At 38.8% G+C, this 27,467-nt stretch overlaps 1 protein-coding gene across 6 annotated transcripts in view; it reads left to right on the top strand.

The window, feature by feature from the left end:
- The window catches only part of rerea (arginine-glutamic acid dipeptide (RE) repeats a), a 167,621-nt gene that overhangs the window by 53,300 nt on the left and 86,854 nt on the right, over nt 1–27,467 (top strand). Inside the window, exon 1 of one of the 6 annotated variants that reach the window (XM_067372435.1) lies at nt 3,677–4,225. The exons of 4 other annotated variants lie outside the window; for them this stretch is intronic. The gene's annotated coding sequence lies outside the window, so the exon portion shown is untranslated. Of the gene's footprint in view, nt 1–3,676; nt 4,226–11,059; nt 11,173–27,467 lie in introns of those variants that run through there. One more of the 6 variants, XM_067372438.1, reaches the window with a different exon arrangement.

Raw genomic sequence — 27,467 nt, 5'->3', positions numbered from 1 at the left:
ATAATAAATCATTCATGTACATCTAATTCTTTTGTTCAAATTCATCAAATCAGTAAGGAGAAATCTTTATTACTTACAATAAAGCTCTTTTATATCTTTTCCTCCTTTTAATCGTCACATGTAACATGTTTAGCATATTATCAAGCTACTCATTCTTATAGGAATATTCCAGTTTCAATACAAGTTAAGCTCAATTGACAGCATTCTGTAAAAAATGTATTTTCTGAGCTTTAAAGGGTTAGTTCACCCAAAAATGAAATTTCTGTCATTAATTACTCACCCTCATGTTGTTCCAAACCCGTAAGACCTTTGTTCATCTTTAGAACACAAATTAAGATATTTTTTGATGAATATTTTTTATCTCCCATAGAAAGCAACACAATTACCACATTCAAGGTCCACAAAGGTAGTAAAGACATTGTTAACAAAGTCGACGTGACTGCAGTGGTTCAACCTCAGTGTTATGAAGTGACGAGAATACTGACATTATTCAACAATTTCCTCTCTTCCCCTGTCATTCTCCTATGCAGTTTACATTGAAGGCACATTACAGAGCTTCCATGTTTTATGTCAGAACATTAAGGGTCTACCACTGTAGTAAGTCGATATCTTTACGTGTGTGAGATGCTGATGTAAACAGCGTCGGCCAATACTGAGCCGGCATTCAGACATAAACACGGAAGCACTGCACTGCATCAACTGCGTAGGAGACTGACAGGGTAGAGAAGAAATTGTTGAATAAAGTCGTTATTTTTGTTTTGTTTTTGTGCATAAAAAGTATTCTCATTGCGTCATAATGTTAAAGTTGAACCATTCTAGTTATTAATTTCTTAATTTGTGTTCCAAAGATAAACATGAGGGTAATTAAATTTTTGGGGCGAACTAACCCTTTAAACTGTTTCCAATACTTTAATGGTTTCCACACTAAAATCATGTTAGCACAAATATAGTTTACATCTTGTAGTGATACTATTGAAACATTGAGTATTCTAGCATTTACAGCTTTTCCCCATTCACTTCTGATGTATGTGCCTCACTGTAACCCTTTTAAAGAAAAAAAAAAGGCAAATTATTTTCTGTGGTTATCAGCATCACTCCACGAATGCTGTAGATTGAGCTTGAGACCTGTAGTATTTCTTTAATTCTTGTCATCTCAAGCTAAAACCTTCAATAATACAGTGGTGTGAAGGGGTCAGGGTACAGTAGCTGAGGCATTGTGATGGGTATTGAATGCAGAGAAGAACTGAATAGACATAGTCAGCTTCCCAGATACATGCTTAGGCCTGTAGAATGCAGAATGCTTTGCTTGTAACTGCACCGGTTGTCTCCTTTCATTATCGGTTAATGGTGCCCAACTTGACAGGGCCATGTGATAAACAGAGGAGCTGTGAAATCCTGGAGGTGGAGTTCTCGTCTGCCTGATAATGGGATCTCATCTGCTGTTGCGAATGCCTGCGGAACAGCCATCTGAGTGCATGAAATGCAAAGCATTCACAATTTTGGTTCCCTTTTCAGTCTCGAACGGCTTACATTCCTTCCGAACGCCCTACTTGTTTTTCGCGCTGCTCAATAAATCTGTCAGAATGCTCAGCAGTTTACTGCATGCATTAGTTGAAAATTTATTAGAGCCATCAGGGTGGATTTGATTATGTTACCGAGTGCATTTTGTGAAATACCAATCAAATGCGTATGCATATTTGCTTTACCATGCCGATCGTGAACGTCAGTCACCCACATGAAATGTTTGCCTGCACATAATATAATGATGATTTAATATTCCTCGAATGAACAAGATCTATACATTGTTCAGGCATTCCCCACACGGCTCGCGAACACACACCTTCCGTCGTGATTCATTTCTGAGCGCTAATTAACTGTGAACCACCATGTCAAATGCATTGTTGTGTATTTTTCTCATGAGCCAGTAGCTAATCTCCCATTGGCTGATAGTAATGATTGGTATCTCTTTGAAAACTGCATTCTCTAAATATCTTCCCTGTGCACAGCGAGGATCTCGCATAAGCAAGTGACTCAGGTTTCCTGTTGGGCACATTGTAAGTGCTATCAGGGCGGCTCGGGGAGATAAATATGGATGCACTTGAGTAAATGTAATAAATACGCCTGAATGTGAAGCTCAAACGCTTTCCAAGAGGGGAGGAGGTAGCCTGCTGGGGTGTGAGTGAGTGTGTGTGTGTGTGTGTATGTATGTGTGCAAGTGTGTACGTGTGGGTGCATGGCAGAGCTAAGGATTGTCAGGAGAAACAGAAGTCACACTGTCTCTGGCTCCCCTGGAGCCGGAAAGCGTTTGCCAGCACTGGGATCACTAGGGACACCTCCTCCTTTTGAAAACCTGACAGGCTACATGGTTTGCAGCACAATAAAGGGCCCGCAGTACACCAAACTCACTTCCTATTGATCTTAGCTGCCTCTGCAAATATAATGTTGGTGAAGAGAAAATTATTCTTATTGTATTTTTTTTTTTTTTTTTTTTTTGAGATTGAGATATTCTACAACATAAATGAGGTCAGTGATGTCGCTCATTTATGTAGCCTACTGAGTTTAAATATACATAAACATTGTGATTCTTACAAAGAAATACTGCTATTATGAACATGTTTTCAATTCCTGAAATACAAGTCATTTTATTCACTTGTCTTGTTGGTGTAACTGTTTAGAGAGAGAGAGAGAGAGAGAGAGAGAGAGTAGGTTAAGTGGGTGAAAAAATATGCAGGAAGTTATTTTTCTGTCCTGTGACAAGAAAACATAGTGGACAGCTTTCGACCCTCTTGACTGTGAGGTCATTTGTATGTGTATATATTATATTATATTATACATTTATTTATACAAGGTTACTAATTTTTAATATCACATTGACATTTTTAATAAAAAGCTGCATTTTGTTAAAAAAAAGACTTAAATGGTTTTCACAAATGTTTGAAACCAGCAAGAATACAAAGATTAACATCCTTTTTTTTTTTTTTTTTTTAAGGAAAAAAAAAATCTCTGGAATCCTTATAACATTTCTGCTACAACAAATGATCAAATTGCTTGGATTCTGCATGGAAACAAAATCAGCAACAAAGAATGCACGTTTCTTTTTAAATGCATAATTGTGAATGCATGTTTTTTCTACGTTAGGCGGGGGGGAAACGGAGTAATTAATTCATTATGTGAATATGCAAATAAGAATGAGAGCACCAACGCACAATGTATGTGTAATTTTCACTGGTTGTTTTGTTCTCAGTCTCAATCATTTGGCAGCGAAGCACGGCAATAAAAACCAGGCGTTCATTATTGGACACTGAAAATCAATAGCCGGAATCTGTGGCTTATTTGAAAGGTAGGACTGGCGTGTGTTTTCTCTGATTATCTATTTGTTGTTATCAGTGCTCCAGGAGGTGGAGTCGTCAGCATGGACATTAATATTCCTTACAGCAGCCGTTTGAATCTGGATTCAACGTCTTGCTTACCGATGCAGTTTCTTTACCGACCATATCCCCACGGTTTACGATCAATCACGACTCCCGTCCGATCATTTGTTGCCGCTAATCATTAGAATCCAGTCCGTGTTTTTGTTTTGCTCGCTTTTTAGAAGTGGTGTGTATGTGTATGTGTATGTGTGTGGTGGAGTGGAGGGGAGGGGGGTAATTCTCCTTCACTAGTGTCTGGATAAAGAAAGACTAGGTCAGCCATGTGGATGCGTCTGTTGAACAGCTGAAGAGGAGGAGGAGGGGGTTCTACAGAAAGAGAGTGAGATAGAAAGAGCGAACGTGCTGTGTGTGCATATGAAAGAAAGCGCGAGGAGAGAGCGAGGGAGCGCGTGAGTGTGAGCGCGCGCGTGTGTGAAAAAGGAAGCGGAGTCTGTAAACGCCGAACTCACTGATTTCCTACCCTCCACAAACTCAAGCTTTCGGAGTTATTACACAGCGAAAAAGGAGGAGGGGGAACCGCATACGTTCAGAAAACGAGTCCCCGGGCGGTCCGAATGCGAATAAATTAGTAAAGCGAGGTCGTCTTTTGTTGAGGCATTTGCCCCTTTTCTCCTCTGTATGGACAGCGGCTCTCTCAGGATAAAGTGTCTGCGTGATAGTGCTCAGCCCTCGGCTTCTTGGATTTTGGCCCAGGCCGAGAAGTTCGGCAGGGTCATTTTCAACGAACAGACGTGGAATTGTGTTTGAAGTTGTTTGCAGCAGCCCGATAGGAACTTAGATCATCATACTGGCGGGTGAGTAATGCCTTGGCGACATTGGCTGTGTACAAAAAGAAAGAAGACAGAGGGAGTTTAGAGGTCTTGAGTGGGTGGGAAGGTAAATGGGGGGGATAGAGATGGAATGTTGGCAATTGCTACAGGCTCAGAAGTTGAAAGCAGCAGCCTGTTTTTTTTTTTTTTATTGCATGTTTCACTTTTGCTCTCGCTGTTGAAAGAGACAAGCAGTGTGTAATCTTTTTAGGATGTTTTATGACTTTCTACTAAGTAGTCTATCAAGTTTCAGCCTTCTAAGTTGCCTCTTCTGTGTAGTTCTTCTGTTTGTTTCCATTTTATTAAGTGAGGAGCTCAAGCATTAAGTGAATTATTAATGCTCTGGTAGCAGCATAAATGGTGCATTTAGAGTTGGAGAGGTGCTGAGGATCTTCAATACATTAAGCATGTTGTTTATCTCAGTGTTTAGTATCAAACAGCATCATAACAGTGCATTTTCTATGACCCCAATCCTGTGCTTTCCTTCACATGTTGGAAGGGACCTTTTGTTTACTGAAAACCCTGGGAGCAGGGGAGGAGAGCTTTTGGTAGACCTGCCTGACCAGTTGGAGTCTGCTATGGGACAGCCAAGTCTGCCTAACTTCCCTTTGTTAAATTGAAACTCATGAACCGTGGCCCGTCATGGGAACAAATATGGCTGGTTATGGTCCTCCCAAGCTTGTAGTAGTGTGTTGGTGGTAAAGAGGGGGTGCATTCTTAAAAATAATGGTTTCAAAAGTATGGTTTCACAGCGACGCCATTGAAAAAACATTTTGTGTTCTCTAAAGAACCTTTCAGTGATCACTTCTTTTAAAAGAACAGTTTTTTTTTTTCTTTGATGTGAGAAACATTTTAATAATCTAAAAACCTTTTCCCACTATGAAGAATGTTTTGAACAATGGAAATGTTCTGTGTAATGTTGGATAACCATAGATGCCATAGATCTTTATTTTTAAGTGTGTGGGTTGAAAAGTCTTGTTTCACAAAAGACTTTCTTTCACAGCTTGCCTTATCTGATCTTGTTCTCCATGCTGTGCATGTGGTGGAAGCATCTTGTATATCCTCTTTGGAGTATTGGTTGTACTTGAATTTCATGTGACTATGTTCAGTTCAGCTAGTGTTAGCTTTAAAAGCCATGCCACGTTTTTCCTCACTTTGCATATGTAAGAGATGTAGCTATTTGTGCTGAGAAGGGCCTGCTCTTTTGTGGCCAAATAGTGATCATCCCCCCACACTTGGATGTTTTTTCTCCCCAGTTGTGCAACAACATTGTAAATGGTGTATCTAAAGCTTAAAGGTGGTCAGTCACACTGTACTAGTTGTTTTGTAGATTAACCAAAATTAGAAATCCAACATCAGAGACTCGTGGTCGCACCGAAAACACAACGATTAGGATTAAACGTTGCTAAAAGATGGAACTGTCCAGTCTGGAGACATATAGACATCAGTAATCTGTAATCATAACAACTATGTACAGAGTATCTGTCCTTATCCTTTGGTTCATAGAAAATGGAGAGCGAGAGAGAGAAGAAAAGCTTTTATAAACTCCCGTTACACATGCCATGGCTTTGAGGGTAGCCTGAGGTGAAAGAAATCAAACATTTAGTGAAGCGTCTCCTGCAGAGGAACTAAAGACTACATCAAGGAACAGAATGTTTTCATTGTCTTTTGTTACACTCAGGGAAACCTGTTTGAGCTAGATTACTTTAAAATACACGGATGGCAAGTTTAATATTTGAAAGCAGCCAGTATGTATTTGTAGCACTCATACGCCCTTTTTTAAAAATAATGGTTTAGTTTCGAATACTGCTAATTAGGTAGCATTGTGTTTCCTTGTCATCTCTAGTCGATGAGTGTGTTTACACACAGGTTCTCTTTTAAATTTAATGGTATTTAGTGCAGAACAAGAATGCAAATAAAAGTAACTATTTACAATATAAACTTCAAGCAAAGTTGGGGGTGTCAGTTGTCGGTTAGGGGAAAAAAAAAACTATCCATAGCCCAGTTATGCTTTATAAGCTGACATTGCATGTGGTCATGTAAACACATGAACCTGTTTTCCTTTATAAGAGTTAGGTCACAAATGGCATAAACTGATCAACACAGCTAGATTTTTGCAAGGACTGCACGATTAATCGAAATGGACCAGAAATCACACTTAAACCTTTTGGCTTAATGCGATTATGAAATGGCAAAGGCTGCGATTTATTTTTATTTATTTTATGCGCAGCTTATCCGTTAAGCACAGCTCTGTGATCAGTAGTAAATGCTGCTCCATCTGAAAGCACTGCGAGTTTGAGTCTCTTATATCGAGCATTTGAAAAAGCAACACACGTCAAACATTTCCAAAAGTGAGAAGCATTTATGAACATTTTTTCCAACAAAAGACAATGTTTAATAACATGTTTTTACTCCAAACTCACTTCATAATGTCAGTCGAGTGTTTAAAATAACATCCGTCTGTGAGATGATGTGGCTTCTTACACAGAAGGCAGCACACAACAAATTATTTCATAGTATTCTATACATTGATAAAGGCTATTTCAATTAGCATTGCATTATAAATATACTTAATTATAATGAAAATATCCGAGAAGGCTTGAAGAACAATCTATCAAATCGTTTCAATCTTCTGTTTATTCAGCTACAGGGATAGTATGATGCCCTTAGGGACATATTTGGAGTTTCTGCGCAAGAGCGCCCTCTGGCTTTCAGATTGAGAAGCATTTTGTCATGCTTCACTGACAAGCCGCGCATAAAAAAAAATAAATAAAAAAAACCGCAGCCAATTGCCAAATCGTGTGCGGTTTAATTTCTATTAATCGTGTAGCCCTAATTTTTGCCACTTATAGATTTCACCCGGCTTTACACGGTACACATTATTGAAGTGAGAAAGACAAAGAGTGTGATTTTAACAAAGCATCCTTACTGAGAATGCAAGCGAATCCAGACAGAGCGACTGTTTCGCAGTAGGAGAGGAAGAAATATATCGCAAATTCAGACTCTTTCTGCTTGTACTGCTTACATATTTAACATCACATCTCTCATAACAAATGGAATACTTGGTAAGTCAGATACACAAATGATTAGGTTTTGACGTCACTACTGGGGAATAACCTGCTTTTGGCATTGCTGGCTTATTGGTTTGCATGTAAGCTGGGAAAACATGTTAATTCAGCTGATTAATTAAGCAGATTTTTTTTGGGGAGTAATCAGCGTATCGGTGTGTATGTAAATGTGCTCAATGACTGAGCTCTCTTGCTCTTTTTAAACGATTGGTGAATGTTGTATGTTTTCATGTCCGTTATTATACATCTTAGAGCTGGGCCTTCATTTGCAGTGTGTGGGTGTATGATTAACTGTGTCATCCTTCTCCCTTAACAACTGCTTGCCTCTTTGCTTGAGCAGCCGAGAATGGCTACTAAATGTTTAATGCCTAAGCGCACAATGACATTTAGCCTGTGTGTTTTCCCTGCAAAAAAGATAGTGTTCGTCCTTATATGTTTAATTAAATTACTCACATCGCAGAGATGCATTCTGTTATCCTCCACCTTAAAAGCATCAAACGGGCGATACTCGGATCAAAGGCTGTGTGGCAGGGCTGACGGAGGGGTTTCTTCATAGAGTGTGTTGTAGCGGATCAGTTGGCGTGTGGTGGCTGCTGAATGTTTGACGGGGCTTGGGTAGGCATGTTATTTAATCTGCTTGCATGATGGAATTGGCTGGTGTTACGTCGCACATTTCTGCTCCGTCTGCCGAGAGAGGCCTCAATGGAGCCGCATCCGTAACGCAGGCCGAGCTATGCAATGTTATGCTTGATGAATTGGAGAAAGGGCAGGGGTAATTAACGTCATGTTTTGCATTGCGTCGCGGGAAAACCTTTAGCAAAATGCTTGATTGACTGAAAGCTTATTCGTTTAAGTTTGGTTCTGAGAACAGCTCAGATTGTTTGGAATGGTTGCCTCGAGCGTTTTCAGGTTGGGCTTTGTCTCTGGGAACTTGTAGGTAGACTCTCCTTTGTTTACAAGAATGTGTTGGCACTTTCCCCTTGATAATAGATACAGTAACCACAGGCGCCTGCTCATAGCCCTAGTGACAAAGAGACCTGACACTGTCAAACTATAAACAGCCCAAGCAGCTGAGTCGTCTGAATGCTTCTGCAGCAGCAAGTATTAAGAGCAGATTGATATCTGTCTGGTAAGAGGCTCGTCTTTGTTTGACTCATTCCTCAGGCTTCACGGGTACCTGGTATGGTGTTTCAGCGACGCTCTCTTTGTCTTATTTGTTGTTATTCCAGAAGGTGGTGGTTGAACTTAACCTGATAAACTTGGATTGGTCGATTTATGCGTTAAGCATACATCTTGGGCGGGAATCAGCCTTGTTGATGTCAAATAAATGTAAACCTGAGGAGCGCGAGAAGTTAATGGGTATAATTGAAATTGATATTTTTTTAATAAGCCCTAAAGCAGCTGAGCCCTTTGCTCGAGATGTCTCGCACATGCTAAGTGAGAGGGGACATCTGGACCTGTTAATTCAGCACATGGTCATAAAGTGAGGTTGGGGGTCCCATAGGCCCCACTGTTTTCCTGCTCCGTTAGGGATGTCAGATGGAGTCTTTTATGCTTTTTACGCCCGCGCACCCTTACTAGTATTCACTCTGTCCTTGTCCTTGTAGAGAAACACTCTCTGTGGTGATAAACATATTATAAAAATGCAGTCCTCACTCAAGTGTTTTTATCTTGAAAAGTATGCGTGGAGTTGAAGCATTTCTCGCTTAGAAAGGATATAAATTTCTTAGACTGCTGGAATGGAGCACAATCTATGACTGTCTGTCCTGCAACGATTCATAAATATCCTCATATTTTTGCTATGTGAATTCTTTCATTGTTTTACTCATTTTCATGGCATGCCATTCCTACTTGTTATCTTTCTTACATGAAACACAGTAGGAAGCAGAATGACCTTAGGCAGCTCAAAAATACAAAATTATCATAGTTTAAAAGTCAGAAATTAAATTCTATCTCCATACTGTGATTTAATTGTGGTTGGTGGACAAGCACTCAAGATCACTACATTATAGTCACACTACACTTGTTAGTAAGGCCCAGCTGAACCAAATCTACACTCTAAAATAAAAAAAAAAAAAAGAAAAGGAAAAAAAAGCTAGGTCAAAAACAACCCAAGTTGGGTTAAAAATGAACAAACCCAGCATTTGGGTTAAATGTTTGACCAACCTGCTGGACAGTTTTATTTAACTTTTATTTAACTCAATCTATTGTTTAAAAAATACTATATGGCTGACTTAAAATGATCCCAAAATAGGTTGGAAATTAAAAATCAGACATAATTACTAGAGGCAACAAAAATGATTAAAAGGTGAACATTTTCTTAAGCAATTTAATAAATGTTTATTTAATTATTTATTAAACGTTTAATATTTAACAACTGCTGGGTTTATCCATTTTTAACCCAGCATTTTTAGAGTGCATCTTAAAAACTATAGGCAAACTAAGGCTCTGTTGTTAAGGTGTCAAGTGTGTTGATTTCTTTAGAAGAATTGTTCATTTAAAAGCATTTCATTTAATAATGGACTAATCATTAATTTTGAGGCAGATTGCTGATTACTTTTCAGCTACATCGGCTGTTCCCGGGCAAGGGATTTGTTTTGGTTATTTTTTTTTTCTCCAGGTGATGAGTTGTCTTTGTGTGGCACAATATGCATATTGTTCTGTATAAGCCAGAGCTGCTGTTGTTGAATAATGATAGCTTTGATGAATCGAGCTATATCTTTGTGAAATCAAATAAACCTTTAGTGCAATCTTACTGCTGGCAGAAGAAAACAGCACTCTAGTCTTTCACTCCTTGACTCATCCCGTTAGTGTATAAATAGTTTCATTATCAAGTAGTTGAATGCAGGCTATGTCCAGAAACGTTTGCGGCTGCAAAAATAATTACCTCATCTAGAGAAATATGAGTGCATGAGGGAAAAGGTTAAGAATGAAGTTTTATGCCTGTAATGAAAGACCATATGATGACAATCATGTGGTCTTATTTCATTGACCACACACAGAAAAAAATGTGGTATTTCAGTGATACGGACGGGTTTTGTTGGACATTGTTTGTCTCAACATTTCAAAACCTTTTTGAATGTTCCACTGCTAAACATTGCTAACAGGATGGCCGAGGTGGGTTTTTTTTTTTGTGTGTGTGTGTTTTTAAAGAAACTATGCTAAAAATTCAGCTTTGATCATGTTGGGCATGTTTTTGATTTGATTAATCCACAAGGTGTTTTAGATGCTGTTGGAATATTGTCTGTCTTTATCACCGTCTTTTAAGTAGGCCAGCCTCAGCACAGGGGTCAATTGTGCATGGCCTGTAGGGAATTGTGACTGACTTGTTTGACGTCAAAAGATCGGTTCCCTGAAGCAGCCTAATTAACCTTTTTACAAGAATTTCTAGTGCTTGTTTTCTATTTATAATGTATTGTTTGCTAACCTTTCCTCTCAAATCTGCAATGATTCATTACATTTTGAAAACAGCTGCTAAAGGAGCAGTAAACAAATTGAATTATTTTCAAAATAGCCTCTTTTCTGCCACAATATTATCATATGAAAGAATCATCAATGGAAATGAGTAACTTGAACATAGACGCCCTTCACTTCTCATTACAGTGTTTGCGTTTGCTGAAAGACAAACACTCCTGCAGACCTGTGTTTTAAATTAAGTAACTGAGATCTTGTGCTTAGACATCTGAGTGTCTCATTTTGATCTCCGTTTATGTTTCTAGAAGGTGAACAAAGCGGGTTGTGGGTCTTGCCACCTGCAAACCATTTTGACTTTTAGTCACCCAAGATGAAAAAAAGAAACGAGTGACATGTTTGAAACTTTCAAAGGCACCGTGTGACGTGCTTGTACTTTCAGATCTTATTTTGGTGAGTAAACATTTAAAGCAGGTGTATCACAGCTTTATTTATGCATTAAATCTGCTGTTGGCTCTGAATTATACATTAGCCAGTAAATAATGCATAAAGCCTCCATTCCTCAATGATTACTGGCCAAGATACAAATGGTGAGTTTGCTGATGATATCCTCGTTGATCGTTTTAGCTAGTTTAGCATTGGCTCCTGAGGATATTTTCTGCCGCTATTGTGATTGGATGCAATTTGAGTAATGGACACGTCACTGGGAGTTTTTTTTGTTTGTTTGTTTGTTTATTTATCTCTTGCAGTTGAATGCCCCATCAATAGGTATGGATTTTCTACACATTAATCCTAGTGAGGGATTATGAAGTGTTTGTCACTTTAAGAGGCTTCGCACATAATTATTGCAGGGCGGCATTAACTAATTTTTCCTTTTAGCTTGACCTCCGTTTTTAACCTGTGTGACTGGGCTGGTGTCATAAGAGCTACTGACACCTTTGATTTGATCCACTTCATTTGTCATCTCTTGCTCAGGAATAATTACAGCAGTGGCAGGCTGTGCCCTGGGGAGCGCTCAAGCTTATGACCTTTTTGTTCCCTTAAACATGAGCCAGAGACAAAGGCGCAGAAGAGCTGGAGTTGTGATTAGGAAAATAATGGCTCTGACAAGTTAGAGATTAAATTGTAAACAGGCCGCGAGACATATCAATACTTGCTGAGGTAATTGATTTTGCTACCGCGGTTTCACTGGCCGTAACCGGCTGTTAACGGCGCATTAATGAACGGGGGATTTCAGATCGAGGTTAAAACCTCGCTGTACACTGGGACCTTTGCTGTTTGTTTACCCTTGTCGGAGCAAGCCGCGTGTTTGTCGTAGCCTTTCACATCATCTTTGATTACAATAAATCGATGAGACCTGAATGGTAACGTTTGAAAATGACAAGCTTGTTGGGCTGTGTGTCATTGGGAGGACAAAAAGGAGTGCAGGGGGGTGGAAACACAAACTGTGGTCATAGAATCAGCTCAATGCTCCTGTTCTTCATCAGAGTGAAGTGGCTCCATCAGAGCGGGAGGGAAATTATACTCTATTGTGGCAATACACCACAATCCCACTCCATTCGCCATTAAGCAGAGCTATTGAATATTTGCATTCCCACTTGATAGCACTAGTTTCTATCAGGGATAGGACGGTGATTGCATCCATTTAGAGACATTTGAAACTATCTTTTCCATATCAGATCTCGATTGGTTGTGTTTATGTGAATCATTAAGACAGTGTATTCATTCGCCATTAGATTCTATTGTATTTACTGTAGTGGAAGAAATGTGTATGTGTCTCTGCATGTCAGATCCCACAGGGGATCATGCAGAATCATGGCTGCCGCAGGGTCACGGTGCGGTTCACCGTCAGACAAGCGTTAGTCATCTGTGTGATACATCAGTTAAACACACTGCTCTCGCCATTCATTTTAAAACTAGATTACACTGGTCGGGCTGCTCTACAGTAAACTACAGTTATTCTTTTGTATTAACACAGACAATATGAAAGTAAGGCAGTGTTTACGTGTGTGTTCTAAAACTACTAAGTGCAGTAACTGTTAATCATACAAAGAGATGTGCTGAGAAATAGGGTGGAGTTGTGAATGATTCATGTAAAGTATTTAGAAATCGTATATGTATGTTTATAATTGTGTGTGCGTTTCTCTCTCTCTCTCTCTCTCTCTCTCTCTCTCTCTCTCTCTCTCTCTCTCTCTCTCTCTCTCTCTCTCTCTCTCTCTCTCTCTCTCTCTCTCTCTCTCTCTCTCTCTCTCTCTCTCTCTCTCTCTCTCTCTCTCTCTCTCTCTCTCTCATATATATATAATATAGAAATGTTATTATAAATGTTGAAAACAGTTTTTGCTGCTTGATTTTTGTTTTGAATTGTGGTGTACTTACCCAAGAAAGTACTTGTAATATAAGGTAAATACATGTCTTAAGTTTACGTTTAGAACATAGCTTATAATAAATACATGGTATGTATGTACAGGCGGAACAGAACTGTAAATAAAAGTGCTACCAATAATTGTATGAGTTATATATATTTGAAAATGTATTTTTCTGTCCTCTGTGTGGATGAAGTGCAGTTGGCTCTGTACAAATGTGGGTATTCACTAAACGTTTTAGATCTCTGTTCTTGTCTTGTGGAGAGCTCCCAGCCCATATGTAGAGGCTGCCTTTGGAATTTAGCCTGTCCTATTTGAACTGCCATTCCTCTGGCAGGCCATTCCCTATTGAGCCTTTAAAAAGATGTTTTTGTTGTCCGTCCAAGAATACCTGTGAAGTACCGTAGGTCGGCCCAAGAAGCTTTTGAAGCATGCAGGGTCCACTAGAGATGCATTCACACCCAACAGCAACCACCCACAAAGCTGAGGCATGAAATCTTTTCATCATTATATGCTGTAAGATGCCAAATTCAACCCGAGCCAAACACTCACACAAGCAGCCGCAACAAGCAGAGGTGCTGCTTAAATTTATGTTTGAATTGCTATAACCACTGATTCCATATTTGGCAAAGCAATGTCTCTTTTGTTTTAGCTTGGGTGTTAATTTTCTGTGTCAGGAATAGAAAGAGCTATGAAATACTGAAATTCCCCTGCCCCGTCCCCTTTAACTGTCTCTACAAAGGAAGGGATCTTCCTCAAATCAAGTTATTTCATCCCTTTGGTATTTAAAAAAAGATTTCTCTCCTGATAAAACCAGCAGACCGCCTTTCCTTTGGGAATATGGGCACTGTTTCAGTTCTGTCCTGTGCCGATTAAAAGGGGCGCTTGTAGATAATCTGTTTGAATAAAAGTCTCTGTTGCATGTAGGGGGAAAGTAAAGGGTTACAGACATGGGAAGTGGGTGGGGGGGGGGTTGAAAAATTTGGATTCCTAAGTGCTTATCACCTCTGTACAATCCGCCACTCCGCAAGGATAAATATTTAATGACAGGGAAGCTGAAATAGAGCCCTAACAGACTGGGTAGAAATGGATCTGCTATTTATACGTTATACAGTTCCATAAAGCAATGGAATGGTTAGATAGCCCAAGGTTATTAGTGTACGTGCTGTTGATTCATTCACGTGTTTGTCTTTCTAAGAATCGCCTTGTATATTCAAAGGGAAGTTGGCACTGGCTTGTAAAATGGCTGTGGAGAGTCTTGCGGCTAGAAGGGAAGTCTTGTAAGATTATATTAATATTTGTCTGATTCCTTTAACAATTTGTCAATTGACAAAGCTCACAGTCTTGAGTGTTTCACAGTAGTGAATATATAATCTTGTGCTTTTCACACTCCCAGTGGCTAGAATAGTTAATGATTATAGTTGTTGGCATCTGCTTTTACTGAGCGTAGTTTTTTGTTTTGCAACCGAAGCACAGGCCACTAGGGATCTACTAAAGTAACTCTGGATACCATTAAATATTCACTTGTATGAAATAAAACTAGTTATTGCCTGAGTCATGGAATTGTACGGAGATTGTGAGGAATGTTCTGGAGAGCGGCAGTGTTTTGACAGTTGTGCGTCACTATTTCTATGGGTCAGTCAAATGTCATTGGAAGTCGAGTGGCGCAGCCATTGCCAAGTTGAAAAACGATCCTCCCCTCGTTGTTTATACTTGCGATGATTTGGGCCATTTTAGTGTAATCGAACAGGTTCCAAAACGCTTGCTGAATGAACACAATGGATTACATTGTGGACAGAATGTTTCCATTGTAGAGATGCAACTCTCTCAGGCACTTCCGAACGGCTGGATTGGATTACCGGCCCCTTTTCATGGTCGGTTTAGATGACTGCTGATCAATGGGGCTCTTAGCTTCAAATCTAATTTGTTTTTGGGCTCACTTGGTAATGCTGATCACAGATTATTTCTATATAAAATTAATCAGGTTACTGATGTATTTTTTTCATACCGCTTGGATTCTCATAGACATTAATTGCAGCAATTCCACATTCATTATTGAATTTTTGATCTGCTGTTGCTGCAGAGGGTTAGGGATGTACAGCATGCGATGGCCCCACGGAGAGATGTGTTATCTTAGCTGAACAGCTCATTAAGATGTTCCTCTTGGTAACAGAGTAAATCTTCATCAAATTGTGCGTTGTTTTTTTGTTTTTTTTTCTTTCCCCAGAAGATAACCCGACAAAATGCAAACAAAAATGGCTGTGTAAGGCTTTACTAATAATTGAGGAAAAAGTCCTTTTGAATGGGATTACCTAGTTTTTGCATGTCTCGTTGTCGCTGTGTTCTCCATCATACGGGGGCAAAGTAGAAGGCAGTCTGTTTAACAGCTTGATACATTAGGGGAACTGGACATCTGCGTAAAGGAGCGGCTGAAAGAAAGATCGGAAAAGGTCAGGCCACATTTCATTTCAGCCTAGCTTTTTATTAGCTCTGCCCAGTATGCAGTTTAGAGGAAAATACAGTTACTCAGCAGTCAATGGACTACTCATTTAGATTGACACATGTGTATACACTTGGATGAATGTGGCTCTGTGCTGAACATGCTTGCTCTGTTTATGAGCTTACTCATGCATTTGCAAGCTATTTTAACTTGGACCCGCACAAACCTTCCCCCCGAGGTTCATTCCTTGCCGTGCTGTGGAAGGAATTGTAATGCTCACTAAAGAGCGCAAAGCCTGTGAATGTGTCGCCGAATAATACTGTGATCATTGCACACTGTTAAAACCTGTAAAATGCACTATTTCCAGAGCCTTTATACTGTCTGATTCAGCTCTCTTGGGAAATGGAGGCTCTGTGTAAAGAAGTGGCAGGAATTCCTGTTCTCTAATTTGGAAAATTGTAACAGTGTTTTTTACTTCCAGCTCTAATAAAGGCAATTTTGGGCTTTTATTTTTTTTCTCAGGCTAGTTAAAGGGATAGTTCACACAAAAAACCTGTGACTAACTTTCTTTCTTGGAACATGGAAGAAGGTACTCTGAAATGTTTCAGTATTATTGTTTTTTGTCCGAACAATGGAAATAATTTTGGTGTGTGTTTGTGTGTGGGGTGGGTGGGTGTAACTTAAAGTAAGTTACCTGGTTCCCTTTAAAATTGAGTTAATACAATGAAGGCAATTGATTTAATCAAGAGAAACTTAAAGTATTATGTTATTTGAACTACATTAATTGATTTGACACAAGAAAAAATGTTGTGATAACAAATCATGTAAATTTTTACAGTGTGCTTTAAGCTATCCATCAGCTTTTACAATAAACTATAACCTGGTGCCTCTGTGAAACGGTTTGACTTCAGATGTGCTTGCTCGACTAGAAAAGCCACGTTGCATGAACGGCAGACCCCCGCACTCCTCACCCACCTCCCACCGTGCTTTGTTGTAAAACACCGGGGTGTTTTAAGAGTATGCATTGTGCGAACGTATCAAGAGGCTGCGAGCGGTAATCTAATATATTACGGCTGTTTTTCCGAAATGATGAAAAATCATCAGGCTTGTGTTTTCTGGAAGCCTCGCAACACTATCAGTTAGGGATAAAGTCTCCATTTCACACATGAATGCGTTACGAGTTAATCTCCCGCCTGCCACTGTACACTGCTTTAAACACAACCCTGAACCCAGAGAGCAGCGGCAGCCTATTGTTTAGGTGCCTCCCTCTGGTAAACACTTTTTTTTCCCCCCCCTAAACAGCTGCTCTTTTACATCACTATATGTTTAAAATAAAAAGCAGCAGGTCTGGTGTGTATGTAGGTTGATAAGTGTGCACTCTTCCTGGGAGCTGCGCGCCGCACTAAAACGGCAGAATGGTAATAGTTCTAGTCAATGCATGTTTTATGAGCTGTCCAGAGAGAAGAGGGAAGCTCTGATCCTGCTTGTTTCAGCAGCGTTTTCATTACCCTCCAGTCACTTCCCCTCCTGCCTGCTGCTCCAAGGCAAGGAAACAATCTCAAATCATTTTTACAGTGCTGCTCATTTGGACTGTGTACTGCATCAGTAGTATAGAGAGCTGTGATTTGATATTCCTCCAAACATTTGAGCATCCTGTCTTCTCAAAGATGTCAAGGATGACAAAGATTTGACATCGTAGGAGCTCTCAGGACTTTTTTCATCCTCTTTAAACAACAGTGTTTTGTGTGGCTTGCAATGGAAATAGGACTGGAGAATTTATATTTATATTTGAGACGAGTTGCCTTAAATGGAGAGGTGGAGTAACAAAGAGGGTGTTATTCAGACTACAGCCTCTTAAAGACTGTCAGGCTGTGGGTTTGGAGAGGTGGCTCATCCAGAAACAAAAGCCGCTCCTAATTAGTGGTAATACCGTCCTGTGGTATCTGGGGTGGAGGTGCTTTTGGCAGAGCCGTTACGCGTGTTTTTGAATGCCCGGCTTGTTCGAGAGACCATCTGCCGCTGGTTGCCAGTGTTCGAAAAAAGGCACCGCCAGATAACTAAATAATTTAGTCTGAAAATGGTCTGATGCATTGACCTAATGGCATAGCCGCCGCGGCCTCATCATCTTTAACCTTATGTTCTGGAAGATGAGTTTGGAATAACGTTGCAGTGAGAATAAATGAGGTCCTGAACAATAAGCCTGAGCTGAGATCTCTCCTCCAGGCCCTGTGTTTCATGTGATGATTAGTGGGGGGTGGGCAGCGTGACGCAGAGCTGATCCCCCTCTCTCTGGGTGTCTATCAGGACCAGTGCTTCCTTGAGACCTCCCTGCTTTCACTGTGAATGAGGCTCAGGCTGAGCTGCCATGAGGCTTTTGATCAACTGACTACTTTTAGATGTCTTCTTTTAGCTGCAAAATTATAAATATATAATTTATATTAAGGGTGCAACTGTTCAAAATGCTCACGGTTCAGTTCGTATTCACGGTTTTAGGGTCACGGTTTCAGCACGGTTCGGTATGTGCTATGTTCTGGGAAAATAGGACTACTGTCAATAAAATAAAGAAAAATAAGAACAAATGATCAAACTACAAGCAACATCGCAAATAAAAACAATACAGCAAATATTCAAATAAATGAATGGTGCTTTTCAGATTTTTCAGGTATCTAACAGTAGTTTTCAGGTACAGAAAATGGATAAAGTAATCAAATATAAAATAACATTGCATATTATCTTCACTGTATAAATTAAATAAATATTAATCATTATTTAGTTACAAAAGCTATTGTCAAGAGTAGTGAGTGATTTCTTTGTCATTTGTTGTTTGATTTAACATTAAAAACACAGGCAGCAGGAATATTTTTTTCCCTATAAGACATGCACGATCCAGTACATATATACTGTTACACGTGTTGTCTTTCTCGACTATTATACGTTCACTTAAGACATAACAGACTGTTTGTTAGGATACTCGCCAAGATGGCCATGTTGACATCATTTTTGTATGAATTTGTCTGCTGAAGCGCAAGACTTGAAAGAGAACTGTATTTGCGCGCTGTCTGAAATAAGCGCGTGCACGCTTCAGACGAGCGCACACAAATCTTCTCACAGCGCGCCAGTTCTCTTTTGCGTTTTGCTCTTGAATGTTTGAATTAGCAAAACTTAAATGAGTTTAGTTTAAACACAGACCGCAACGTGCACTGTTCAGGTCTCACCTGTGCTCACGCGCTATCAACACCCGGGTGATGACAGCGTAAATGACAGGACATTAGAGCATACCTCGCATTGAACAGAGTTTACAAAGAGTGACTGTTTTGTCCACGCTTTCTGATTATCGTTGTTGTAACATTTTTAGAAGCCAGAATGCGCATTCATCGACTGAAACATACTTTATCAGAACTCTGTCTGTCTGTTTTCCACATTGCTATTTTAAACACAAACCATATTAGCCTATAGATGCGTCGTCATTCGAGATGGACCGCAGTGCAAGTGCGTGCTGAACTGTAAGTGGAGAACGGTACGGTTCGTTTTTTTTTTTATTTTTTTTTTTTATACAGAGAACCATTGCATATATATATTATACTAAAATGTATTAAACATATACATAATAAAAACTGAGAAATATGTAATTAATAGCCATAAAATAAGTAAATTAGCCAATTTTGTTTAAATTAAGGATTGCAGAAATGAGTACACCCTAGATTTAATTCAACAAATGTATAATATTCTAGCACTTAGTATGCCCTCCATAATTTTAAATGTTCACTCTGTGCCAAGAAGGGTCAGAGCAGTATAAGTTAATGACAAATTGTCACATCTATCCTGTTTAACTGGATGATAAGCTCTGTAAATGTTCTGATCTTTAATAGGGAGTGTTGCTCAACTCGTCTCTACAGAATTCCCCACAGGTGCTCGAGTGTTAAGATTGAGTGCAATACATGTCCACAGAAGGACCTTGGGAGAATGCATATCTCATTGTCATGTTGAAAAAATGCTCAACTATGCAGGGAATGAGGAAAGGGTAACATCTTCTGATTCAAGTTTGTGTATTAAATTACACCGTGGTGTGGGAATTCATGATGGCATCGATAAAGCACAACTCCCTCACACCTTCAGCACTCATACATCCCTATATAAGAGCTTTACTACCACTGAACTTTACTGTGGGAACCAGGCACTTCTCACTGTACTCCTCCTCTAGCAACACCATAACATTTTGGATGCTGTTAGATCCAAAATGTTTGATTTGGTCTCATGAAACCAGAGTATTGATTCCCAGAATCTATATTTTGTAAGTATGGGCTTTGGAAATGGCTAACTGTTTTGGCTACAGTAGGTAGTTCCAGTGAGAACAACAACTATGCATGTCATTTCTGCAGGCTGCATCTTACTCTACTCATAGCTTTTGCTGGCTCGGAGACACTCGCTTGGTATTTCTCCTCCTCTTTGCCTAGCAAAAAAAAAAATCCCCCATCACTAAATGAAATATATAAAATATTGCTCCACACCATGCAAACAGTCTTTCTAAGTCAGTTGTTATGCTGATTGTATTTTGATTGAGGGGGGGGGGAGCCATATCGGCGTCGTTGCTACACAATCTGAATCTGATGAAACAGTGAATGGGCTTTTGTAAACTGCTGCATTCGCATTTGATTCATTGTATTGTGAATCAAAGCAGATCAGGGAAGGTTAGGAAGTGGAATGTTAATCTCTTCTGTATCTAGGATAGATTTAGAAAGTGACGTATGTGTTTATCTGCCATTGATTGAGTATTGATCGCATATGCTTGGGTGAGGCAAAGCCAAGAGCATGTCTGCTGCACAACGCCGGATCAGCGTTAATACTGTTTACCCATCTTAAATAATACTTCTTCCAAATATGTATTGATCGTTTCATATGTATTCCCTCATTCCCTTTTTATTGAATGTGAATGAATGTGAAAATTCATTCATTACAGCTCTCTTGATATCAATTACCATATAGTTGATCCACTGGTAGGAAAATTTAAATGGAAAAATTATTAATTTTCACTAATGTTGTTCCAAACCTTTGTGACTTTTCTTCTGTGGAACACAAAAGATATTTTGAAAAGAAAAGAAAAAAAAAAAATTATAATTTGTCCATACAATGATCAATGGTTTGCACTGAAACAGCACTGGACCCTACTGACTTTCATTTAGGGCTGCACGATTATGACAAAAATCATAATTATTCTCTAGAAATTGTAATTGCGATTTATTAAGATTATCACAATTTACATTGAATGATGTATTGAATAGCATTATACCATTGTTTTAAGCAACTGCATGCCATGTTGTATAAAAAACAAAAAACAAGCTGAAAACACTTTCTGAATTTTTTTTTTTCTATTACATTAAACCTCAAATGTCAACACTACATTGGTTTGGTATCTTTTTTAAATAATAATAAAAAAATCAACATACGCATGGTATAATAATAGGGGCTTTTGCATCGGGTTGTTCTTGGAACTTACATATAGGAACTAGCCACCAGTGTGGTTCCATGAAAACTAATGTTCCCCTAGGGCCTGAAGTGATGTAAACTGGGCTTGTTGTTAGTTTTATTTTGACGGCGCCGAGAACAGTTCAGACAGATCCTGAGCACACAGTGCTCTCATTCTCCGTCTTCATTAGTTTACGATCTGTTTAACAGTCCTGTCTAATACATTATTAGATAGAACTGTTATACAAAGAAAGTAGTATATGAAAGTATTAGATTTTGCCGTGTGGTTGATGTCGCTAGCTTAGCAGAAATACTTAATCATGTTTTGCTTGGTCTGCTCAGTCGTACTGGATTTTCTCCTTAGCGTAAGGTTGAGAGGTCCTATCACTGTTTTTCATGTTTGTAGAGTTAGTTAGTTCATGGAGTAAATATATAATATATAATAATATATATACTTTTTTTAAAAATGTCAGGTGCTGGCGTTTCGCATGCAATTGACATATCAGTGTACACCTACGTCACTGGTAGCTCCTTTTGTGCTGGGTTAGACCTTTTACACTGAAGTAACGTTAGTTGTGATTCACCTCTCGCCAACGTAACATGCTCTAAACACAGAATAATGTAAGTGGATATTTTTCCTTGAAATCGCGCCTTTGAACGATTACGAAATCGTGGCATCTGTTATCGAGATTAGAAATTTGATTGAGTATCCCTACTTTCATAGTATGGACAAAAAAATCAAAATATCTTTTATGTTCTGCAGAAGAAAGACAGACATACAGGTTTGAAATGACATGAATGTGAATAAATGGTGACATGATGATTTTTTTCTTTCTGTGAACTATTCCTTGTATTGATCGTGTGTTCGCACTCGTCCAGTGTTGATGCTCCCTTTAGAAATGCTTGATGGCTACATGACCAGGCTAAAAGCACAGTGATGGACTAGTCCAGACATTCCCCCAACCCTCTCTGCCACACGGACAAACTCGTCTGAGAGCCCTCAGTGTGGTTTGCACTGTGTTTGTGGCTTACAGTGTGAAATGAAGTTACTCTCAGGCACGATGCTGATAATAGACATGAGTGCTGATGGGGAGCTGGCCCCTACGGGAATTGTGCAGAGGGAATACACACTCGTACACAACCACTTACTCGCATACTTGGATTGCTTGGAGCCTAGCCTTCAGCCTCAGGTTTACTGACTCCTCAGGGCTCAGATTAGCCTCTTGATTTCTGTATATAAATCATCAACATTTGTGTAGTTACATGCTACAGAGATGCACCAAATTAATTTCTAGCCAGTGTTTGCATAGGATGCCCTCATGAGATCTTAATCCAACAGTATATTAAAGAAGAGTGGTAGACATTGATTAGATAACAAACATTAAAGAGTATTTCTTTTCTTTTTTTTCTGAAATGTATGTGCATATTTTAAAGTATTATTGATGTCATATTAAATCAGGTCTCTGGGGCTTTTTAAGCCTTATTTTATAAATGTATTTATTATTTAGCCTTATATATGCATTATGGTACACATATTATTCACTATTATCCAGGAATTTTCTCTCAAACTCCAAATTACTGCTTTATAAGTACTAATAAATTGCCAGTTTGCTAGTAATATGCATGTTAATAGTGAATATGTGTACCTAATCGAAAGTGTCACCATATATGGTATGTGCACAATGACTGATTTCAATGTATTATAAGATTTCCTTAAATAAAAGGCCACGAGTCAGCATGTTAGGATTTTGTTCATTGCCATGGCAACTGCTGAATGAAAAGTATCTGTAAACATGACGGGCGGCAAAATCGCAAGAAAAGCGCGACGTGTACTGACAACGATACATTAATGTATTCTCTTTGTTAGGATGTTGATATAGCAATTGCTGAATTGTCATAAAGTTTCACCTTTTAATCTGATTTAAAAAAAAGTTTATACTGTATTGTCCCTCATAACCGGTAATATAACAAGTCTATAAAGCAAGATTAATTTTTACATCGGCCTAATAGTTTGACATGACATAGAAGAAAACGGAAAAGTTCTGTGTAGGCTTTCCAAATACTACTCACCTTGCTCATCTTCCGAGTGAACGTATCTCTGAACCCGCCGCAAGTGACAGAGAAAAACAAATACATGCAAAAACTAAGGTAAAGTAAAATTTTGTTTTCTGCTTTAGATAGACATTTTCAAAATATTATTTTTAAAATGTTACATTAACATGGAGGTAATTTAATCGTAGACGTCGTAAAAATATTAAGCAAAACATTGAATGTGCAACAAAAAAAAGAAGTTAACACATATTACCAAGTTGACTAGCAGCAGTAATATCGTTTAGGCCTATATATATATGTTCAATGTTTTGCTTAATATTTTTACGACGTATATATATGTATATATATATATATATATATATATATATAAAATATAGGGTTTTTGAACACAATAGCTACAATTAAATTATGGCAGCTGCCAAAATATTTTCAATGTGGTGATACCGAGATGCCTGCCGTTCTGCAGTACTGTCCCGTACCCGCTGTGAAGAGCATCAGAGGTTTCTATTTACAATGTGTTTTTGCAGCATTGAGCTTTGTAAATATGTCACAGACAAGTGTGTGAACGCAATGGCCAATCAGATGTTTTATTCAGAATTCGCTCAACACCGGAGCATGAGTTCTGCTTGTGAATCCTTTCATTATAACCAACAAAGTATAAACACAATGTCAATAAGAGATTCACTGCACAGCATAGACAACTTCATGATTATAACAGGAGTTTTCGCAGGAGTGCAGCTTTGTGTAAGTTGTATTGTAATTGAAAGCTTTGCTCGCTTTATGTATATACTACATATTTTTCATGCTGCTAGTTTCTGGACTGACAACAGTATTTAAATGCACAATTGACAAACTTTTATTGCTAACTTTTCAACTTTTTTTATATATATAAATCTACATATTACATAAATAGTTCTAAGCACTTTGTTTTATGATCTGTCCTGACAGTGATTATTTTTTATTTCATGAATAAATAGGATAAGTTAATATTACAAATGGTTTCTTTGCATTTTTTTTTTGGATGTATTATCAGTACTGGGCTCACAGTTTACATGGGTAGGGTATCTTGTACTGTGTTTGTGTGGATGACAGTGTTTGTCTACCACCACCAAAGACCATTTTTGACCCAGGAAAAACCCTGTAAATATATGTGTATGTGTGTGTGCTTTTGTGTCTAGTGCTTTTGATGTCACCACATGGCAAATTCTTTTTATTTATTTATTTATTTATTTATTTTATAGGTCGAATAAAATCAGAGTTGTGCAGGTTTTATCTTGACCATGACCATCTGTAATTCCAATTTTGGTTAAGATCTCAGAAGTCACAAAAGTCTGTTTGTTCGTGAAGGCTACATTATACGAACTCTGCTGTCCGTGAGTTTTGGCCCTCTAGTGGTTAATAAACAGAACTGCACGCGTCTTGCGGAGGAACATTCTAGCCGGAGCTACTTTTCTCCATGTATGTCTATGGCGAGTCACGCAGTTACTGTGATACTCTGTGGCGGGTCCTACCAGTCTGGTCTGAAATAGTCCGAATATAAACACTTATTATAAGTGTACCATAATGATTCAGGATAAGACAAAAACATGGTTTGGAAAATGAATTCATGTTGTATATTCTCATTATATAATTTTTGTAAATTAACACAAAGTTGCGGACTGCAGCTTTAAAGGAACAGAATGCATAGATGTTATTCTGTGTGTAATGTGAATCTTTACAGAGTTATGCTTTTGAAGAAAGGCCTTTTCTTGCATTATTTCGCTTAATGGAACAGGCTGTGCTAATGCTCAAAGATCCATCAGCCTGTCTACACAATTTAAAAGTCAGTAAAAACCGATTCCGTGTGGAGAGGGTCCTTCATCGTACTACACGTCCATATCAATAAGTAGCCATTTATCGAAGAGCACTGAAATAGTCAGTAGTGGCCATTAATATTTAGAGTATGCAGGATTTTAGTCAGTACAATGTTTTCCAGCAGGAACGGTTTCAGAATAAATGTGTGCCATCAGATAAAGATGCCTGTTATTAGCAGACCGATGGTGTGAATCAGGATTTTCAGTACGGATACTACATGCTAGTTCTGTGTGATCATGTGAAACTATTAGAATTGAACTGCTGCAAGTCATAATTTCACACAATACAGGTGCAGTGTGATGCTTTCATCAACAATAACTAAAATCTGGTGGAGAGTTATCAAAGAGGTTTCTGTGATGATTTTTTTTGTTGTTGTTGTTGTTCTGCTTCAGATGTCTGTATTTATTTATTTATTATTTATCGAGCTTTTCGCTTTGGCACTCTGGCAAAATAGATTGATTTCAACAAAGCTGTTTTCAGAGTAGCTCTCTTGGATGAGCTTTGAATGAGCATTTGTCTGATAAATCTCAGCTACTCGTATTGCAGATAATGTTTTGTTTGATATGTTCCAAGGCTAATCTCGCTTGCCGAAAACAATCACATCAAATGTGTATTTCACAACTTCCTTCTGGAAAGCTTTCGGTAATCCTCTCCAGTCAAATGTCTGCATTTTGTAATATACCATTTGAAAACAGTGATCAGGGATCACCAAAAAATGTCACTTGCTCTCTCTCACTGCTGTCTGCTCATTGACTTGATGTATCAGCCTTCGACTATTGCAAATGGAGTAGGACTGGAATGACACATCGATTTGTCTATTTGTGTGGAATGTGTCGAAGCGTCACAGTTTACATTCATCTCTAATCCCCTTTTAAGTTTCACACAAAACAAAACTCTACAGCAGATGCTAATGGCTAGTATGTCAGCGCCTCTTAATATAGTTGCATTCATACAGCATTTTATTTTTTACAAGTGTGACAACGGCATTCTGTAACCAATCTGACATCAGCACATTTTCAGGACTCAAAACCACATTCTCGACAAGCCCGCGCTGAATGAACGGAACCACACTCGACAACTAGTTGTTGCCACGTCATATGTGATCATGATGGGTTTAGTTTAGATTAGTTCCTTGTTGGTTGTTTAAAATAACCGATGGATGAAGTCACACCTCAAATGGACTCTTTTATTTAATAACATGCTGTCATTTGTGAAAATTTCCCAGTGTTATGAACATCGCCATTTTTGATACTGTCGCTGACTGTGGTTGAGTTCAGATGTTCCTTCATACAGATATATATTAAAGCAGATACTTTAATCTGCTGAATGAACAAAACATTTCAAGAATCGCATCTTGCTGTCAATCTCAAACCATGACTATGAATTCTGCCATCATGGACATTGGAAGCCTTTTTCTTGGTGCTTTGTTTTAATTTGTATTTTATGAGGAAAAAATGTTTGAATAAAATGTGGAAAGATTAATGGCAAAGGTTACGGTTATTATTTATTGGTAGGTTAACTAAAGGATTAATTCAACCAATCAGAAAATAATCAATAGATGAATCGATTATCAAAATAATAGTAAGGTACAGCCCTAAAATGAAGCACCTGGCAGTTCGGGTGTCTTGGGGAAATAGCATTTGTGTTGCCTGACCCTTTATTGGCTTTTGCCTCAAATCACAGAGATGAATGCGTTGGCCTATTGGCGTAATAGGAGAGTGATTTAGGATGAATAAAACATGCAGCATGAAAGAGTAATGTTGAAAAAGGAGTGTGTTTTGTAATAGAGCCCTGCTGCGTGCCCATTGTGAGGTGATGTGTTAATAGTGGCAGAGCAACTGTGTGGTTGGAGGGGTGAGAAGGTCTAATTTATCCGCTGCTCTGAAGGAGAAATGTATTTTTATTTAAAACCTCCTGGCTCACACCCCTTGACTTCATTGCAGTAATGGAAATGGTAAAATAGGTGCTGTTGGCTGAGACCCCTGAAGCTTTCTCTTTTTTTTTTTTTTTTCTACCGGCTTTCACAAATGGCTGATTTTTCTCCCTCCCTGCCTCTCTCCCTCCCTTTTCCATTAAGACAGCTGGTATCTTTCAAAAGGTCCTGCTCTGGTGATTGATGTGTAATGGCTTCAAGCCTCACCTGCCCCACAGCGCGTTATTCATCTGTGGGTACTGTTCAGGGGAGTACTCGCCATTGCTTAATTGGTCCTGGTCACCATTCAGACGCCACATGAACTGATGCATTGTTGCTGGTCGGTGCTGTGAACCTCACTGCAGCCGCTACTTATCACTGGTTGCTTATGTGCTCCTGTTGGTATAAATAAGACACTCTTTTCATGTGAGAAGGTGTGGATCGCTGACCTTTCTGCAGTTGTAAGTTATTAATCACATGGCGTGAGGTTGTACAACGCTCGTCTCATAGTCGAAATGCAGTAAGGGTTGTCATGACACATTAATTGTCTTACAGTACTGTTCCAGAAAAAATTGCAATAACATTGTACCATAAGTTGCTGCCACCAAATAAAGGCTTGTTTATTGGACTTCAAACTTGCTTGTTCAATGCACTGGAGTACCAC

The sequence above is a fragment of the Chanodichthys erythropterus genome, chromosome 20, assembly GCF_024489055.1.
Source record: "Chanodichthys erythropterus isolate Z2021 chromosome 20, ASM2448905v1, whole genome shotgun sequence".
NCBI lineage: Eukaryota > Metazoa > Chordata > Actinopteri > Cypriniformes > Xenocyprididae > Chanodichthys > Chanodichthys erythropterus.
Note: the sequence above shows the minus strand (reverse complement) of the source record. Positions and strands in the feature narration are given on the sequence as shown.